We start from the raw sequence: 16,067 nt of genomic DNA on the forward strand, positions 1-16,067 counted from the left end.
TATATTAAAAATGTCATCGATTGTCATTTCATAGCCATCGCTGACGCCGTTTTTATTCGATCATACGGTAGAACGCCACTCTATCTAAAGACGAAAACATTCGACCAATGTGTACTACCAGACCTATGCAGGCGAAACCTGGACAATTAAAACGGACATCATAAGGATACTGCAGATCGCCAACGCTCAATGGAACGAAATATGCTAGAAATAACCAAGGCAGATCGTAAAAGAATAGGGTATGTACAACAAGAGTCCCAGGTAATAAATGTCATTCACAGAGTTAAGTCCCTCAAATAGCAATGGGCAGGACACCTGGTGAGAAGGACAAACAACAGATAGACCACAAAATTTACAGCATGGTACCCACGAGAAATTAAAGGACTTAGGATGACCAAACCTGAGATGGGACCATGATATTAGGAAAATAGCAAGGATAGCTTGGGCTCGCATGGCCAACAATAGACAGCAATAGACCCAACTACAAAGAGAGTATCTAAAAATATGAGGGAGGCTACACCATAATTGGAAATGGTTGAATAAGCTGAAGATGATGATGATAATGATGATAATAAACTATTTTTCATACACAATTTATAACATTAACACTTCTTTATACCGGGTGTTGGATCGTCGAGCGGGACATAGGAAATCCCATGTAAATTTTAATGGGGTCAATTATTGGCTTCCCTAATTATTTTAGAGAATAATTCTATTTAGTTTTATTGAAGAGCACTAAAACCCACATTCAAAAGAATAACTCTAGATATTTTTGATTAGCCCGTTTGCGAGTTATCGTCGATTTCTTTTTAAATATTTCTCCTTTCTTATGTCCCTGTATTTACTTATGAGCACCAGTCAAGGTAAAAGATAATTGTCAAATGAAGTTGTCATTTCAGAAATTTATCTATTTAGTGCTTTATTATTATTATTAAAAACTCATACCTACATCGAAAATATTAGCCATGAATTACACTACCGAAGAAAAAGTATTGATGATTAAATGGTATTATCAAGGAAATAGTTATCAAAAGGTGTCGGATATGTTTGCTGCTCTGCATCCGAATAGACCGATACCTGGAAAATCTACAATCACAAGGAATATACAAAGGTACCCTAATAAATAACTGCAGATGTGAAGCAAGGCAGGAACAAAAAAGATGCAAGAAATCATACCGACTTGGAAGTTTTATTGTGCGTGGAAGAGAACGATGGAAAGATCAGCACAAGGAAACTTGAGGATGAAATAGGAATAAATCACACTACAGCGTTTCGAATTTTGAAACGACATAAATACTATTCCTTCAAATATGAAAAGCACCAAGAGCTACAAGATGGGGACGAAATACGGCGGCAGGCGTTTTGTTTTGATATAATGGACAGAGCAAACACGGATAGGGAATTTTTAAAAAACATATGTTTCACTGACGAATGCATGTTTACCTTAAATAATGAACCCAATGTTCAAAATTATCGATATTAGAACAAAGAAAACCAACACAGGTTTGTCGAAACAAGGACGCAATATCCACAGAAAGTAAATGTTTGTCAGGGATATTCGGACACAATATTATCGGGCCATTATTTCTTACGCGAAATTTAAATGCAGAATATTATTTGGAACTACTCGAAAATTATATTTTACCTGCTTTACATGATGCCGCTAGGGAAAATCAGGAAGTTTGGTACCAAATGGATGGCTGCCCGGCACATAGTACCCTGGCTGTTCGGGAATATTTAGACAATAGTTTTAACGGAAACGTTCTTTCTTCTTTCAGTTCCTATCCTCTATGGATGTTGGCAATCATGTTGGTCCACATAATCCTACTGACAGCCGCCCTGAATAGATGTACGGTCGTCATTCCCGTCCACTGTCTAATATTTTTCAGCCATGATGTTCGTCGGCGTCCCTGACCTCTTCTAACGGAAACGTTATTGGCCTAATTCATACAGTAAATTCGCCAGCAAGGTCTCCTGATATTTCGCCAAATGATTTCTTTCTCTGGGGCCATTTAAAAAAACAGTATATACAAGGATAAAAAATACCCAAATCTAGATGAGTTAAAAAATGCTATTTCTGCCGAATGCAATAGAATTTCAGTTTACCAACTAGCGAATGTAAGAAGAGAATTTTATGATCGCCTGGGTTATTGTCTAGCAGTCGATGGAGGAATATTTGAACATCTTAAATCCTAAAGTTCTAACAATTTAATAGTACCTAAATTAATAAGTTATTGAATATTGTAATAATATTATAATTAACCTTGTAATTGATTACTTTATTTTACTTTAATTCATATTAATTTGTATTTATAAATACATCTTTAAGATATACGATCTAGGAATGAGTTTTCAATAATAAAAAAGCACTAAATAGGTAAATTTCTGAAATGACAACTTCATTTGACAGTTAACTTTTACCTTGACTGGTGCTCATAAGTAAATACAGGGCCATAAGAAAGGAGAAATATTTAAAAAGAAATCGGCGATAACTCGTAAACGAGCTAATCAAAAATATCTAAAGTTATTCTTCTGAATGTGGGTTTTAGTGCTCTTCAATAAACCTAAATAGAATTATTCTCTAAAATAATTAGGGAAGCCATTAATTGACCCCATTAAAATTTACATGGGATTTCCTATGTCCTGTCCGACGATGCAACACCCGGTAGATTAGATAGGTATAGTTTTATTCCAATTAAAGTGTTTATTAAAGAAAATTTTGTTAGTTATGATGAAGAATAATTGAAAACAAGTTAACCAATTAATTTTATATTTATTTCGATCGCCCTGTATATTTCCATCATGTGCCAAACGAATTAGCTACGTTGCCAAAATTGATCGGCTGATATTAATTCCCATTCCTAATAGTTACTGTCGAGGGATGACATGACGTCACAAGCCCCCCGATGAGTACGTGATTTGAAGACATATTGGTTGCGGATTAAACACATACACAGAGCGAAGGGATGTTGTGTATATTCGATATTTGACTGTGCCAAAGCTTTGGCACTATCGGCCTCAGCTCAAATATTGTTTATTAGGATATTTTGTCAAAGCAATGTAGAATGTAGAATGTTTAGAAGGGGAGTTAATCACCGCGACCTTATAGATCTATTGTGTGTTCCCCTTTCTTGAGTTATAACGAGTTATAACTCATCATACAGTCTCAGGGCTTTAAGAAAAGCCAGTATCTGAGACGGCTCCACAGAGGCCAGCTCTCCATCCTCGACATCAGACGTGCCAAGGTTCATGGCACGAATCGTCGTCTCGGCGCACTCAGTGATAAGGTGTTCTGGTGTTTCCCCATTTTCCCCACAAAATCTGCATTCGCCGTTGTTTCTCAGTTTCAGCCTACTGAGGTGTTCGTTGAGGAGACAGTGTCCTGTTAGAAACCCCGTGACAATCCGAAGATTGTTTTTACTTAAATCAAGGAAAACCTTTGATTTTTTCTCGGTCATAAGTTCTAAGGAACTTTTTCGAGTGTCTTAGACCGTTGGAGGACACCCATTCCAAGTTACGGATGGAGTCTTCCAGATTCTTCAGTTCCGCTTTCAGTTGGTTCCCGTTTGGAAAACAGAACGGTTCTGGTCCAGTTAGTGGAGTGTTCGCTCCTTTCCTAGCTAGATCATTTGCTTTTTCATTGCCTTCTATCCCTTGGTGAGCAGGCACCCAGAGTAGGAGGACTTTATTTTCTTTGCCTAATTTGTTGAGCTTCTCTAGGCATTCTTTGACCAACTTCGAATTGATGGTTACTGAGTTGATCGCGTTAAGTGCTGCTTGACTATCGGATAGGATGGCAATTTCCTGTTTTCGATAGTTCCTATCCAAGATAAATTGTACGCATCTTTCGATAGCGCAAATTTCTGCCTGAAGGATACTGGGGTAGGTGCCCATTGGTTCGGAGTTTTCGGCCCAAATACTCCTATCCCTGTCCCTGCTTTGGTTTTGGAAGCATCAGTATACCACGTGATGGTATGGTCTTTTATATGCTGAGTAAGCGTTTCTTTCTTCCAATCCTTTTTATTACTCAATACTACAGTGAGGTGTTTCTCAAAGTTGTAAATTCTTGGTATATCATCCACTGGGAGTTGGAGAAGTGGAATTTTCTTTTTGAGGGTGTTCCAAGCCCCTGACCTGAAAATTCTCCCAGTACTGTTTCCGTCAATGACCATTCTAATCATTGTCGCATTGGCATAACTACCGACGACAATATGCAGTGGTGTTAGGTCTAGAATGACCTCCATTGCTGCTGTTGGACATGTTCTCATGGCACCTGTGATGCAGATACATGCCAGTCTCTGTACTTTGCACAGGGTTTGCCTTGCTGTACGTTGCTCTAGTTTTGTATACCAAGCAACTGCTCCATAAGTAATCATGGGTCTTACTATCATGGTATACATCCAGCGCAAAATGTTAGATATATACATGAGAGCCTTTGTGGCTTTGCTGGTAATGTTCTTAATATGCCTGTTCCAGAGAAGTTTACTATCCAGGGTTATTCCCAGATATTTCACTTCCTGTGATGGCAGTATTTCCTTTCCATCTAGATGGATTCTTTTCAAGTTTTTCAAACTTCGCTTTCTGGTGAATGGCACTACTGCGGTTTTATCTGAGTTAATACTCAGCCCGACAGTCCTGCACCATCTCTCAGCGATGCGGAATCCTCTTTGGATAATATCACACAGGGTGCCTTCATGTTTCCCCTGTGCAATGATGACTATGTCATCTGCGTACCCCTATGCAGTGTATTCCCGCTAGAGTTAATTCTTCCAGTAGTTCATCCACTACCAAGCTCCACAGTAGGGAGGTCACTCCACCTTGTGGAGTTCCTTGCGTTGTTTAACAACTACAGTTTTGGTACCTATCTCAGCCTCTGCTGTTCGTGTTGAGAGCATTTCCCAAAACCAGCGAATTATCGTACTGTTCGCCCCTCTTGTTTCAAGAGATCGCTTGACCACCTTGTGAGGTATATTGTCAAACGCCCCTGCAATGTCCAAGAAGGCACAAAGTGCTGTTTCTTTGCTATCCAGGCTTGCCTGTATTAGCTCAGTTAACTGGTACAGAGCAGTTTCTGTGGATCTGCCCGCTCTATATGCATGCTGACTATCGTGCAGTGGCTTAACCTGTAGATGATTTACTCTAATATGGTTGTCCACTACTTTCTCCATCGTTTTTAATATGAACGATGTGAGACTAATAGGCCTAAATGATTTGGGGTTAGCCCAGTCAGTTTTGCTATTTATTTTGGGTATGAAGATGACTTTAGCTCTTCTCCAGATGGATTTGGTATATATCCCATCGCTAAGCTGCTTCTTGTAATGTTTAATAGATGGTGTGCAGCTATTTCCTGACCCTTCTTTAGAAGGGCAGGAAAAAATCCCATCTATTCCTGTTGTTTTATAAGGCTGAAAGGTGTCAATAGCCCATTTCAGTTTTTGTTCTGTTATTACTAGCTTGGCCGTCTCCCAGTCTTCCCTGCGAGGATTGTGGGGTTCGGTCGGAGCTACTTGCGTATCAATAGATATGCTACCTGGGAAGTGTGTATGAAGTAGGAGGTTAGCTCTCTCTTCATCTCCTTCCGTGTAGCTTCCGTCAGTTTTCTTAAGTGCCATGTTGGGGATGGGCCCACTCTTGGCCATAGCTTTCTGTAGCCTAGCTGCATAAGTAGTTGAAGTGATGTTTTCGCAGAAGCATCTGAAGTCAGACCGCTTTGCCCTTCTAATCTCCTTATTATACTCAGTTAATTTCTCGGCGTAGAGCTGCCATTCGCCGCTGGGTTTGGCTCTGTTGAAGAGTCGTCGGACCTCCGATCTAAGATTGGCCAGCTTTTGTTCCACCAGGGCTTGTTGTTACTTTTTGTATGCCCTTACTTGTGGGGCAACTAGATTCATATGCATCCAATATTGCACCACTGACTTCCTTTGCGTACCATTCTAGATACAGGTGGTTCCTAGCCCTACCTGCATCTATTTGGTCCAGGTTGTCTACGAGATTGGTGTAGTATAGTTCCCAATCGGTTTTTCTTGGATTCCTTCGAATTTCAGTTTGGAGTATGATTCCTCCTAATTTGAACTCGATGATTCTGTGATCTGATAGGGAAGGTTCCGTTGAGACCCTCCAATCTTTCACGTAACTAGTTACACTAGCACTCCCGATTGTTAAATCTAATACTTCCGCCCGCGTTTTTGTCACAAACGTGGGGGTGTTCCCTATATTGAGAACTTCAAGATTGTATGCTAAGAGGAATTCTAGTAAACACTCACCTCTAGTGTTAGTATTAGTGCTTCCCCATACCTCATTGTGCGTATTGGAGTCACATCCCAATAGCAGAGGTAGTCGCCGTTGGCTACAAAATCGCGCGAGCCCCTCTACCTCCGGAGGCGGTGTCTGCCCATCACCCGGAAAGTATGCAGAGGCAATCACGATATTTTTGCTACAACCCTCGATATTAAGTTGAACCATGATTGGAACAAGATCCCGGGTTGTAAATTCTGAAACACATATGTAGTTAATGTTGTTTCTTATAAGAATACAGGCTCGGGGAAGTTCCTGCCTGTTATCATATATTACACTGGAATTTTTCCAGACAACCCTTTAATTTGTCCCTGGTACACCCAGGGTTCCTGGGCTAATACCATTACATATTGGTTTTTCTCAAAGAGTCTTGTGATTGGGGCAGAAGACCCTTTTGCATGGTGCAGGTTTATTTGGGATATCCCATGCATCAGGTTTCTGGGGTAGGTAGGGTCCCCCTGTTGTAGGGAGGACAGGGTATTTCCCATCCCCCCTGGCAACAGATGTTCCTCCTCCGTGGGTGGTCATCAACCTCCTCCGAGGATATACACCCTTTCACGGCTGGAGTTACGCCAACCGTGTCCTTCACAGTCGAGGAGCTTGTCTCCGGCTGATGTACTGTGAGTTGGAGGCTGGAGTATTTGTCTCCATTTTTCTCCCCCTCTTTAGCTTGTTCTTTTCTTGGACCTGATACCGGTACCGTCCCGAATCTATAATAGAGGTTATATCCTTCTTTCTCTATTGCCTCCTTGGATTTGAGGTCAATTCTATTGTGAGGACCTGACCATGGCCCTCCTCCTTCGAGTTGAGGACTCGCCAGCTCGATGTACTCACATTCTCGTTCTGAGCTTGGATAAGGTCTAGCAGGTAGGCGGTGTCTTTCCCTTGCTTCTTGGCAGAAAGACCGTGATGGTTGTCCCTTTAGGGATGTTTTCTCCCCTCATTGCAACCAGTCCCGGCCCTGCCAATTTTTTAAGCTTAGGTGCCGTTTCCACCAACCAATCCGCCGATTTTTCAGATGCACAATCTATGAGGATCATGCCCACCCTAAAGTGTATCCCCGCAAAGCGCAGCTGACCCACACTTTGTGGATCGTTGCGTCGCAATCCGCTCGCTACTACTTCGTCCAGTATCGCCTCTTCTAGAGCCGTTTGCTGCTCGGTAGTCAGTACAACCTCCGGATATTCCTTTGGAAGCACCGCAATTTTCACTTGTCCAGCAATAGCGGCATAGCTAGTGATACGTCCCTGCTTGCCTCTCGGTGTGGGACGGCTTTCCATCCTGGCTTTTTTCTCTCCTTGACGGAGCAAGGGGAGAGGTTTCGCTCCCTCTCTTGCCCTTTGGTGGAGATGCGCCAGGTTGTTTCTTAGTTCCTTTTTCAAGGAGAGTTTTGGCTTTTGCTTCCTCCGGAGCAAGTCCTTCGTGGAGCAGCCGGAGGTATCTCCGTACTTGTGCTCCGCTAAGACCTACTCTCAGCGGATCGTCTAACCCGCCTGGTTGACCCAAGCCTGGTAGACGGAACGGTAACTGGTGTCGCTTGTTAGGTCTAGAGGTGGACTCCCGAACCTTACTAGAAGAGGTGATAGCTTGTGTACCACTTGTGGAGGCTGGCCTCGCACAAGTGTCAGCCGCCCCTCCTGTAGTTCCCTTTGGGATTGGTCCTTGGAACTTTCGTTCATAATGTTCCCAGTGTTACTAGGGGTTTCCCCACAGCTTCACCGGTGGTGTTTTTTATGATAGTTTGATCTCATAGTGTTCCCACGAGTCGCTAGGGATAGTCAGTCCACTTCTACAGAGCCCCGCATGTAGAAGTAAGGGGTAAATACAATGGGGTGCCCCTGATGCCCCCAAGGTTGAGACCAGTAATGGCTAGTCATCCATCTAGCCACGCATCCCTTTGACCTGGCCCCGCCATCGTAGGATTTAGGTTTTTGGTGAGGTTGTCTCCTCTTGGTCCAGGCGGTTAAGCCAAGACCCCCCACACCTCTACCCGCGAGACTTGACCACAGACAGTAGAAGGTGCCTGGTTTAAATGTCTTGGTGCAATTCCCTGGCCACTACAGCCAGAGACAAGACAATGAGTGAGATGCTTCTTGGACCGAGCCAAAGTGCTAGAAGAGATTCCGCCAGCACCTGACAAGGAGCTTCCCCACCAACGACAAGGTCTTGCATCTCCTAGGGGAAGCTGCATCTCCTAGGGGAAGTGTCAAAGCAATACTATATACAGGTTATAATCTTATTATAACTGTAGTAATAGAGTTTCTCTTGTATAATTTTCCTGGCTTTGTTAAGTCACAGTAATCAAAATTAGTGTTTTGACATGTTATTATTAGTTTCTAGTGTATCTATCTATCTGTTTTTTCTTTCATTGTGTTAGACGATGATTCATTAGTAAAACTAAACAACAAACAAACTTTTCAAGTGAACATTTTTAGAAGTAATCTAAAGACTGTTCAGCCATTGTTCACCATTACGTCATCATTATTTGTCAAAGAAAATTAATTTAATTATTGTTCAGAAATCATTAAGCACGTTCCTATATTATTTTTGATTGAGCGATTTCCATTTTTTTCGGAATTTATTCATTTTGTCTTGAATTCTTCGTCGGTGACGATCCCTTTAGTTCCAATCCTTTAGACTGTTGAAATTCCTATTTCTAGAGCATCACGAGTCCTTAGACGAGACCTCAGTGCGGAACTCAGAACTCGAATGGTCAGATGCTACGTCTTCTCTGTGTTACTCTATGGATGTGAGAGCTGGACACTAAATTCACAGACCGAAAAGAGAATAGAAGCCTTTGAAATATATGTGTACAGACGGATGCTGGGAATCTCATGGGTACAAAGGATCACCAATGATGAAGTACTCCAGCGAATGCAGAAACAAAAAGAGATACTGAATACCATCAAGGAAAGAAAAATGCAATACCTGGGTTATGTGATGAGAGGTGATAGATACGAAATACTGCGCCTCATAATAAAGGGCAAAGTGCAAGAGAAAAGATCAGTAGGAAGACGCCAGAACTCATTGCTAAAAGATTTAAGGAGATGGTTTGAACACTCGTCTGCGGAAATCTTCCGGACTAGTTTCCAGAGCCACAATTGCCATTTAGATCGCCAACCTTCGGCAGGAGAGGGCGTGATAAGCAGAAGAGCATCAGCAACTCGCTATATTATTTTAAAACGCTATCAATTTGTATTTTACATAAGAATATTACACCTTTGCATTTTACTTACTTCATATACGGCGTCCACGGGTAAGAGTGTAATTTGATTACCAGCGTCAATTCCCGAGAAAACTAATTCATAAGCTTAGCAATGAACTCTTGTTCATTTTGATTAAATCTTTGAGGCATTTTTGCAATAAAAAAATTTGAATTTTGTTTGACAGCAACAATCGAATTTTAATTTTGACATTGGTCGATGTCCGTCAAGAAAATTATAACCCCAAATCAAATGACAATGACAATTACTAAAAAGAAATTTTGACATTGATAGATGTCCGACAATAAAATTATAACCCCAAATCAAATGACAATGACAGTTATTAAACAGAATATGCCTTTGAATAAGAAGACTAAGGAAAGAGCTGGAAGGAACATATCAAAAATCTTAGGTACACCGCGATGGGCCTCAAATATGGCTGACCTAAATTCCGGTTTATCAGTGTCGTTCTAATTTTATTTAATTTTATTAAACAGAATATGCCTTTGAATAAGAAGACTAAGGAAGGAGCTGGAAGGAGCATATCAGAAATCTTAGGTACACCGCGATGGGCCTCAAATATGGCCGACCTAAATTCCGGTTTATCAGTGTCGTTCTATAATAAACTATGATGTAGGGTAGACGTGGGGTAGACTCAATAATTTGTTGTTTTATTTTACGTTGTGAATAAATGTTGGTAGTTATTAAAATTGTTATAAAATATATATAATTCTAATAAAAATAGATAAGTTATAATAAGTATTTATTAACACAAACATCCGATACGCTACTGAAGCAGGTAAGTCAAATTAACGTATCTAAATTCTTTGACATGTAATCTTTGACAAGTAATAAATAAAAGCTAAAATGCAAGAAAAATATATAATTTAGTTAATTTAAGTGAATTTCATAAATGATCGGTTTACTACACGTATGTATATTATATAGTCACTTCCTAGCGAAAAGTTGTTCCATTATTTCACTCAATTTTTGCCGAGATCTACCGCACGCTACACAACCAACTATTTTAGAATCTTTTTCGATAAATCGCGATAATGTCACTGTTAATTTAAGTTCTGCCACAATTTCCATCTAGATTTACTACCTTTATACAACTATCAGTAGTATAATAAATAATAAATAACATAAAATAAGCTCCGTAAAGACTGACAAATCCACAAAATTTCAAATCAAATTCAAATGTGTCAAATGAATCGTCAAACAGAACTGTCAAGGATCCCCACCATAGAGTGCTTTTTCCGCCCACCATGCCTGAATACATGGATAGCATTATGCTCCTTCCTTAGTCTTCTTATTCAAAGGAATATGCAGTAATTTACAAAATGCCATTATGACGTCACCAATCTTTTTCATCTGGTTGTCAAGTGATTGAGAGAGTTGGACAATATATGAGTGACGTTGAACGATGGCTGAACATTCTATACAGGGTGCCCAGAAATAAGTGCAAGTAAGTATTTTAAGGGATGGTAGATCTCGAAAAAAGAAACATATTTTCTCCTTATAGTTTTTCAAATAAGTCCAAAACAACGGAGTTATTTTACTTTGAAAATTTCTAATAAAAATTATTTTTTGCTAAAATTTTGAGAACCACTGGATCTTTTCTGGATTTTCTTCCTTATAAATTTGATCTAATACCTATGTTGATATATTATCAAGAAATTATGTTTTTTTTAACTAAAAACTAAAAAAAAATCCAAAAAATTTCGTAATTTCAATTTTTTTTTTCGCAAAAAAAACCTCATAGGCATGTTTCTGGGGTTGAACTATACTACCAGTTAAAATACTTGCACTTATTTCTGGGACACCCTGTATAGTTACATCCAAGTAGTCTATAGTAGTAAGTGATATAATAATAAGTAGTAATCCAAGTGAGCTAAATCCTAAAACTACGGAGCTTATATACTAGAGCCATGCATTCAACTGTGTGAAAAGTATTTACTTACTCTGCGAAATCTCTGGAAAGGATTATATCCAATTCCAGACTGACGTATTGGTCCAACAGCCTGAGAAAGATGCTGTCTCTCTCTCTCTCTCTTATGACGATTCCATATTTGAAAGTAACATCAGAAAAAAACAGGCTAATACCCAAACAGATTACAATTAGGGGTTGGAATCCGTAGCTTTCATGAATCCGGTTTTGTGTTTGTTAAGATACTCTTTTAAACTGGTCCCAGACTTAAGAACAATTTGAATTTTATAATGGTTGGGTAAAATAAAGCACTAATTCACCACAATACACCAAAACACTTTACTTTTACACTGGACGCGAGTTTTGCCACACCAATCAAACCGTTCTTAAGTCTGCGACTACTTTAAAGAGTATCTTAACAAAAAAAAGCGGAATCATCAAAGCAAGAGAAAACTGTATCTACAAGGTACCTTGCGATTGCATTGAGTCATATGTTGAAGAGAGATAAAACGTTCTCTAAATGTACGACTTAACCAACATAAAAATCATACACAAAGAGATGAAATAATGAAGTCAGAAGATTCACTGCTCTCATCTACAACTTATAAACCTTTCTCATTATATTTTACATTCTAAGATGAGTCCATTACAGTCGCCATCTGGTCGACAAAACAAGGACGATATTAATGTCTTCCTGCCAGAATATACCTACATAATAATAACTGTAAAAAATAACCAAATTTTCTAAAGTGCTTTTGAGATAATCTTGATATGACTTCGTTTCAAAAATAAATAAGTGCGAATATTACATTAAAGTATCCATCCATTATTCTACCTTAATTTCTGAATTTATCAAATATATTAATTATAATGAAACATCAGTGAATGATATTTTTTTCGGATTTTATTAGAGTCATATATTTTCCATGTCTAGACGGTATAATACGTTATAATATTTTAATGGAGATATATACGGCAACAACTGTTTTTGCCGCATCGTAATATAAAAATAAAAATGAAATAAAATAGATATAAAACTTTTTTTGTTATTTTTTCCCTTTACTTATTTTTTGGAGGATTTGCTTTTTTAGATGATTTATCTTTATCGCCTTTCTTATCTTTTTTGCCTGCTTTTTCTTTGCCTTTTTTCGGTTTATAATCTGGAAATATACCGGCAAAAAAAGCATCATCTACCGCTTCTTTTAGAGGAAACATGAAAATTTTATTTTCTTCTTCTTTCATTTTTAGTCTTTCGATTTCCTCGCGCTCTTTTCTTTCTTTATCGAGCGCCGCTTTTTCTTCTTTAGTCAATTTTGTACTTTTTTTAGAAGAAGATTTACTTTTTTTATCGCTACCTTTTTTACTTTTTTTGTCACTTTTTTTACTCTTTTTAGTGCTCTTTGAACTTTTGCTTTTCTTGCTGCTTTTGTCTTTCTTACTGCCTTTTGTAGATTTACCTTTCGAACTTTTTTTTTCTTTTTTCTTTTTTTTCTCTTTTTTCTCTTTTTTTGGTTTTTCCTTTTTGGGCTTCTTTGGCATAGGTTTTTTTAAGTCTCCTTTTATATCCTTAGGGATATTCCATTCGGTATTTAGGTCTTGAGTGATTAAAAATTGAGGGTTTTTAAACACATGTTTTATCAGTTCGAAACAAAAATTTATATAAAAGTAGTCAAAAACTATGTCTTTCACAGCCAACAGCACACAGGAGTTGACAAATATACTTTGGGGAATATCACCAGAACCTTCATGTCTTTTATTAGGGACTTGTTTTCCTTTTTTAGAAGTTTTGTCATAATTTGAAAACCCTGTCTTTTTTGTCAGAGATGAAATCCACCCAATGTTCGGGTTATTTGTGTATTCTTGCTCAAGCTGCCACAAATTATACTCATAAAAGGCCCGAAATACTTCTTCTAAAACTTCTTTTTTTGATCTAACTTCTTTTGTATTTGTTTCATCGACTTTACTGCTAATTTCTTCATGAAGTGTTTTACTAGGACAATTTATCTCTTCTTTTCTTGGAATACTTATCCTAAAAATATTTCGAAAAACTGTATTTCAGTTGAAATTTCCTTTGTCAAAATAACTTACCATTTCTTTTCATGTTCAGATTCTGTTTCACCAGATTCCTCACCAGTAGATGCATCGTCTTCACTCTTTGTTAAGGATTGCAAAGATTTAAATCTTGGTGGAGTTGACATATCTACCTTGATAAAATCCATCGAAGAATTTGTTTTTGTTACTTCTGATTGAAGATCACTTTTTGACTCAGTTACATTTTCTTTTATTTGATATCCGTCTTCTGAAGGGGCGCCAACGGAAGATAAACAATCTTCGACAGGAAGATTTTTGTTAGGCACTTTAAACATTTTGAATTCTTCGTCGTACTTTATCAAAACATACTGATAGGAAGGTTTAGCTTGAGTCACTTTCAATGAGGTTGTTGATGTTTCTGATAATGCAGAAACCAAACTTGCTCTAATTTCCATTGCTTCTCCATCTTGTTCTTCTTTCAGAACAAAAAGATTTTTTGGTGTGGGTTGTTTTGAACCTCCCGATTGTATGTAATCTTCGGCAATCATTAGAGCTTCGTTGAAAATGTCAAAGAGTAAATCTCTAGTCATTCCTTCAAGAATAATTAGCTTAAATATAAACAGTATCCATTCTAGAACGACTTTCTGCTGTTCTATTGGAAATCTAAACTCGTCTTGTACTTTCCAAATGCAATCAACGATTATGTCAAGAAACCAGAACTGTACTAAATTGTTTTTGTAGTCTCGACAAGAGAAATATTCTGATATTAGTTGTATGGAGTCTCGAACACCATGCTCCCTTACGTAAGGTATGGGTAAATCATCTACAGAATCTGGTATATTGGGTAGCACAGTGACATAGCAATCAATTATGAGTTCCTTGGGAGTTGGAGGTGGTACATTTGGAAACTGTTTCTCTTCAGTTGTCTGGTAGAAATATATGGGATTATCGGATAAGGGATGGGTGGATTCTCTTTGGTTATCGTCTAGATATCTAGGAGAATTTTGATCATAATTTTCTCTATCCAGTTTGGTTTTTTCGTCCTGTATGTTTATTTCTTCTACAAAATCTTCCATTTTGGATCAATGTGTTTGACAGCTTCGTCAATATTCAGAGACATTGATGAATATAGGTTGAGATGTAATTGACAAGATTGTTATATGTCAAATGTGTAACTTCTAGTAGTGTCACCGAAATTAATAGAATTTTCGATAGAAGATTTTTATGAGATACTAAAAATTTTGAATTCCTGGTCGTACTTTATCAAAACATATTGATAGGAAGGTTTAGCTTGAGTCACTTTCAATGAGGTTGTTGATGTTTCTGATAATGCAGAAACCACACTTGCTCTAGTTTCCATTGCTTCTCCATCTTGTTCTTCTTTCAGAACAAAAATATTTTTTGGTATGGGTTGTTTTAAACATCCCGATTGTATGTAATTTTCGGCAATCATTAGAGCTTCGTTAAAAATGTCAAAGAGTAAATCTCTATTCATTTCTTCAAGAATAATTAGCATAAATATAAACAGTATCCATTCTAGAACGACTTTTTGCTGATCTATTGGAAATCTAAACTCGTCTTGTAGTTTCCAAATGCAATCAACGATTATATCAAGAAACCAGAACTGTACTAAATTGTTTTTGTAGTCTCGACAAGAAAAATATTCGGATATTAGTTGTATGGAGTCTCGATCACCATGCTCCCTTACGTAGGGTATGCTTAGATAATCTACAGAATCTGGTATGTTGTGTAGCACAGTGACATATAAATCAATTATAAGTTCCTTGGGAGTTGGAGGTGGTACATTTGGAAACTGTTTCTCTTCAGTTGTCTGGTAGAAATAAATGGGGTTTTCGGATAAGGGATGGGTGGATTCTCTTTGGTTATCGTCTAGATATCTAGGAGAATTTTGATCATAATTTTCTCTATCCAGTTTGGTTTTGTCGTCCTGTATGTTTATTTCTTCTACAAAATCTTCCATTTTGGATCAATGTGTTTGACAGCTTCGTCAATATTCAGAGACATTGATGAATATAGGTTGAGATGTATTTGACAATATTGTTATTTGTCAAATGTGTAACTTCTGTGTAGCATCATCGAAAGTAATATAATTTTCGATAAGAAGATTTTTATATGATACATGATTTATGATATATTAACTTGAGGCACTTTGAATGACGTTGTTAATGAATTTGATACTAAATAATGCAGTGATAATCCATATGCACGAATTTGTACAAAATTTGATTAAGATAATTATAATAAATCGAAAATAAATAAAGATTTTAACCCCGTGTATCTACGAAACAAAGCAGAATTGGTGAATCGTCTATGTTGATAAAAAAAATCTTATTTTTACTTGATGAATCTCCCCACAAGAGATGGCACATATTTTTTGAAACACGCTGTATAATATATTATTTACGTTCTTAAATTTATTAAAAAATATATATAAATGTAAATTTAAAAAAATATTGCACGAAACATGGTTAAAAATGAACAAAATAAAAAATGATGTTGTTCCAAGAATGTAAGACATGAATAATTGGAACAGATAGGCAAAAAAAAGAACTTTATATAGAAAGGATTTTTATATAAAGCTGGTCCAT

General features: G+C 37.7%; 1 protein-coding gene across 9 annotated transcripts in view; it reads left to right on the plus strand.

Annotated features, from left to right (window-relative positions):
- The window catches only part of LOC115883641 (disks large 1 tumor suppressor protein), a 1,010,644-nt gene that overhangs the window by 563,387 nt on the left and 431,190 nt on the right, over window positions 1-16,067 (plus strand). The gene's annotated exons all lie outside the window — the stretch shown is intronic.

This window comes from Sitophilus oryzae, unplaced genomic scaffold (assembly GCF_002938485.1).
Source record: "Sitophilus oryzae breed Bouriz unplaced genomic scaffold, Soryzae_2.0 scaffold_1974_pilon_pilon, whole genome shotgun sequence".
NCBI lineage: Eukaryota > Metazoa > Arthropoda > Insecta > Coleoptera > Curculionidae > Sitophilus > Sitophilus oryzae.